Source organism: Myotis davidii, unplaced genomic scaffold (assembly GCF_000327345.1).
Source record: "Myotis davidii unplaced genomic scaffold, ASM32734v1 scaffold663, whole genome shotgun sequence".
NCBI classification, from domain to species: Eukaryota; Metazoa; Chordata; class Mammalia; order Chiroptera; family Vespertilionidae; genus Myotis; species Myotis davidii.
The window spans coordinates 5,931,039-5,935,888 of NW_006295816.1; the positions used below are offsets into that span (position 1 = coordinate 5,931,039).

The following is a 4,850-nucleotide window of genomic DNA, read 5'->3' on the forward strand; positions in this document are numbered from 1 at the left end:
GGCCTCCTGCAGACTCTTGTTCACCACTGACCTAGCTCTTGCATCTTCCACCTAACTACTGGCATTTCTTGACACTTGGCCACTAGACTTCTGTCAAGGCCGCCAGGTACTAGATAGGGCTGGAGACAGCACAAATTCCACCTGAAACCTCCCAGTCAGGGGCTGTTCTTGGGGGCTGTGATGCTCGCTCCGTGGCCATCACAGTGTGCATCCTGACTCCTCCAGATACATTTAATAAAATAAATGTAGTTCAGTGTCAGCTGAGATCACAGAATGGGATGGGGGCTTACCTTTGGCAGGGAATCACCTCCCTACAATTCTCCACCCACTCACAGCTCACCCCCCACAGCTGTCCCCTGACCCTGCAGCTTCAGGTGTGGGACTCAGCGCGGTCACTACTTTGTCTCCTGAAAAGCACTCACATGACTCATCGGTGAGTGTGACAGATATTCCTAAGGTTGGGGACAATAGTGGGGTTTCAGGTTGCCGTGTGCCTGGGCCCCTCTCATTCTTCCTCTGTCCGTCCTCGTCCTCTGCCTCTCCTTCCCGCCCACTCCCCTCATTACATGAAGGTCAGCTCAGTGACGTGGCTGCGATGTCAGACCATCTGCCCCAGGTCTCCCCCAGCAGCACAAAACACCTGGCCGAGGCTCTGAAACACTGCCCTTCTCTGTCCCCCTTCCCACCCAGCTCCTCTGGATAGAAGGGAACAAGGTGGAGGTACAGATTTCCCCCCTTTACAACTACATTTTTGCAACAATGAGTCCCTTGGGCGGTGTAGCAAAGCCCTGGATTCCATCTCAGAACAATGTTTTTAACCCATAAAACAAAATATGTTTAAAAACAAATTATAGCCCCAAATTGGAAATAACCCAAATGTCCTTCAGTGAGCAAATGATTGAACAAGTTGAGTACGTGTCCATGGAACGTTACTCAAGAACAAAAGGAACAAACCGTTATCTACACAAGAATTTGGAAAGCTCTCCAGGGAAGTATACAGAATGAAAAACAGCCAATCTCAAAAGGTTACATACTTTTGAAAGTATGTAGACCTCAAAAGGTCACAGATTCCATGTTTTGACATTCTTAAAACTACAAAATTATAGATATGGAGAACAGAATAGTAAATGGCAGGGCTGAGGGAGGGGACGGGGAGTGTCTGGCTATAAAAGGGTGATTGCATGAGGGATCCTTGCGGTGATGGAACTGTCCTGGTGATCACACAAATCTACACGTGTGACAAAATCATATCAAACTAAATACACATGCACATATGTACACCAATGAGTGCACAGCCAACCTGCAGATGCCCCATGGATTGTGCCTATGTGAGTTTCCTGATGTGGTGATGTGCTATAGTTTCACAAGATGATGCCATTGGGGGAAACCGGGGGAAGTTACATAAGGAATCTTAAGGGAATTTTAAAATAAAAAGTTTAAAATGTATTCTGAAATAGTTATTTTTAAACACCTTTATGTTATAGTAATACATGCATTCCATTATTAACACATGTAGAAGATCTAGTGACAGATCTTACAGCTACCCTGAAATAATGAGTGTGAGTGATATTTCAAGATACCTGCGACAGGTCCTGCGAATATTGCTGTCTTTTGTTGCCTACATCCATAATCGAAGGAGATGCCAATTTTGCCAATGAAAATAAAAATGTAAACTTTCTTCCTATCCACACTCAGAGTTCCCTGAACTATATATATCATTGATCCCCAAGTTAAGAACCCTTGCCTTCTTTAAAATGGCAACTTTTGCCCAGCTGGTGTGGCTCAGTACTTGAGCACTGACCTATGAAACAGGAGGTCACAGTTTGATTCCAGTCAGTGCACATGCTGGGATTGTAGGCTCAATCCCTAGTAGGGAGCATGCAGGAGGCAGCCGATCAATGATTCTCTCTCAATCTCTCCCTCTCCTTTCCTCTCTGAAATCAATAAAAAAATATATTTCTAAAAAAAAAGTATACATATATACACACACACACACACACACACACTTAAAAAAATTAAATGGCAACTTCCCTTCCTCTGTTACACAAGCTATGATGAACACAAAAGGCAAAAAGTAGAGGGAACATCTGTGTAAGAGACAGTGGTCACATCGCACTGGTAATGGACCAGGGGAAGGGGGTGGGGAGTGGGGTGCGGGGAGGCATTTTTTTGAAATGTTAATTGATGTTTCCCTGTATTGACCATCCCTCCACTCAAACAGCCTGACCTCAGGAATGCTTCTCAAATGCTATTTTGTTCTGAGTATAGGAGCTCGGTGCACTGGATTTGTAAGCATGACTTTTTCTGCCTGGGAAAGCTCTGTCTAGTAAGTTAAAGCAGTTGACGTATGTAAAGGTAAATGTTTGAGATGAAGCAGTCCTGCGTGTAAATATTTACGAGTACCCTCCCTGTCCCATCCCTAGACCCCGTCATTTCCCAGTGTAGGAACAATAACAAAATGGGGTTCCTGTATAGAAAAGGCTGCCTGAACACTAGCAGATTGCTATCTTGTCCTATCTATTCAACTTCCACTAAAACGGGCAACCCACAGTTTCCAGATCCCTCCTTCCTTCCCCTGCTCACCAGATCCGGCATCTTAGTGCACAATTGGAGGAAGGAGCGTGATAGAATAAAACGTGCGAGGTATGCCCCTGGGTTTTCCTATTTATTAGCTTTTCGTTGTGTGCACCGCCTTTCTTCTGCCACTGGTGGTGGTGGGGGGGGGGGGGCAGAGAGAGGGAGGACACTGGGAGCCATCCACTGGGTCTGAGTTGTTAAGCTTTTCCTCTGGGTAGTATACAGCGACCCCTACTGGAAGGCAGATGCCATCACAGAAGAACTCCCAAAAATGCATTCTTCCCCAGGAAAAGATAGGCTCACATCTAAACTCAGACTAATGTTCTCATTTCATGGGAAAACCTTTTTCAACATGTGTATAAGTTACAAACCACACATTCTTCCAACCTCCAAAGCTCTGATGAGCTAGAAGCAACACTATGGCACTAAGCAAATCAAATAAAACTGCAACAAGCAAGTTTTACACGGCCTAAAACCTTTCCAAAGATCAAGATGAACACTAATGCTGCAATCCCACAACCCACCAGATGTGGGAACTCAAGCCACATCAACATCATTCCAGCTGGTACTCCACTAGTGTCACTTCAACCATGAGCTTTCTTACTTGTCTGTTACTATCTCATTGTCAAGTACTCACGTCCTGGATTCCTTTGCAGCCCGGGCCATCCTAGACGACATACAACACACAGGTTCCAGCAGGATACAGGGTCTATGACAAGCCATTTCCACCAAGAACCCAGATGGAAAGAGCCCTGTGATGTTCTCTTGAGCATCTCCATGACCCTGTGGGGCTCTAGACCATCCCTGGAAGATACAAGGTGACAAGCCACAATTACATAAATGCCAATAGCAAACAAGGTAAGTCAGGAGACAATCCATAGAGACCACCAAGGCCCTTGACCTCCGGTGATAACGTACTTTTGGAATGTCAGAGTAATCTCCTTTTCCAGACGCCTCAGGGCACAACCTCCCACCAAAGCACCAACCCCTCAATGTTATCCTGGTGCCCACATACCAGGGAGATGGGCCAGGTACATCCTGGAGCCCTCCTGTGGTCCCTCCCTGGCCCCGGTCGTGCACTGGTGGGGTCCCTCAGCCTGGCCTGCGCCCTCTCACAATTTGTGACCCCTCAGGGGATGTCGGAGAGCCAGTTTCGGTCAGATCCTGCAGGCCACTCCCCTTGGGAGGGCACCAAACACTGGGCTCACAAGTGCTGCTGTGGCGGTGTGAGCCTCTCCCGATCGGGACTGATTGGGCGCGAGCCTGTGGAAGGCAGTGGGGCCGGGATGAGCGGGAGTGGCAGGTAGGAGCTGCAGGTGGCGTTGGACTGTGGGTTTCGGCCCAATCCCCACAGGCCACCCTGAGGGATCCCACCCGTGCATGAATGTATGCACCAGGCCTCTAGTATCAATAAAGCTACAGCTAAAGAATACCCTCTGACAGAGGGAAAGTACTCAAAGGAGGAAATAGCTTGGGGTGGGAGGGAGCCCCTCCCTAAAGCTGGGACACAGGTCTCTTTGGGTGTGACTGCCACCACTGGATGACAGGGAAGTTCACTGGGTCATCTGGGCCAGAGCTGGTACACAGTCAGAAGCTGAGGCTGGCAGGCAGAATACTATGGACCTTGCCTGGCAAGCAAGAGTCCCCTACAACTGGGGTTCTTAGTAGGAAGAGGCCATGGTTGGACACCACCTGCTCACATGGATGAATTGTGCCCTCTAGCACCCCCTACTGACAACAATTGAGCCTGCTGGCAATGAAGAAATGTTCTAATGTCACAAGAAAAGTAATGAAGGGTGGATTTGGAATAAGGAGGCGTTAAGTGACAACTGGCACCTCCCCCTCTAAAGGTTGAAGGCTTGATATTGTGCTATCAGGCTTGTTGTTGTTTTTTTACAGGAACATAAAAAACTTCCCCAAAAGAATTTTACCAATATACTTACTGAGGTTTTCCAACTTCTCCTGGGGGTGATTAAGGATTTAGCCTTTTACATTTTAGGCCCCATTTCCTCATGGATCTCTGACTCAGTGTGGCCATGATGAGTGTTTCCTTTATTCTTCCTTGAACATTTCAGGAAATTATGGCCCCAGGATCAATCTCTGGAGTTTTGGGTTCTTTCTGGTACATGAATCCTAAATTAAACAGAAGGAGGACCAAAATGTTTAAAATTAACTGACTCAGGGGAAGTTGTAGTTCCTTTCCTGATCCAGACAGGAACATCTGTGGAACATTTATCCGGTCTAAAGAGAACTAGAGCTCTAACCGATTTGGC

General features: G+C 47.1%; 1 long non-coding RNA gene across 6 annotated transcripts in view; it reads right to left on the reverse strand.

The window, feature by feature from the left end:
- The window catches only part of LOC102766554, a 32,094-nt gene that overhangs the window by 2,308 nt on the left and 24,936 nt on the right, over positions 1–4,850 (reverse strand). For all 6 annotated transcript variants that reach the window (XR_001515035.1, XR_436011.2, XR_436008.2 and 3 more), the window contains 2 exons: positions 4,521–4,710; positions 3,215–3,381 (listed from right to left, as the gene is read on the reverse strand). This is a non-coding gene — a long non-coding RNA (uncharacterized LOC102766554). The remainder of the gene's footprint in view (positions 1–3,214; positions 3,382–4,520; positions 4,711–4,850) is intronic.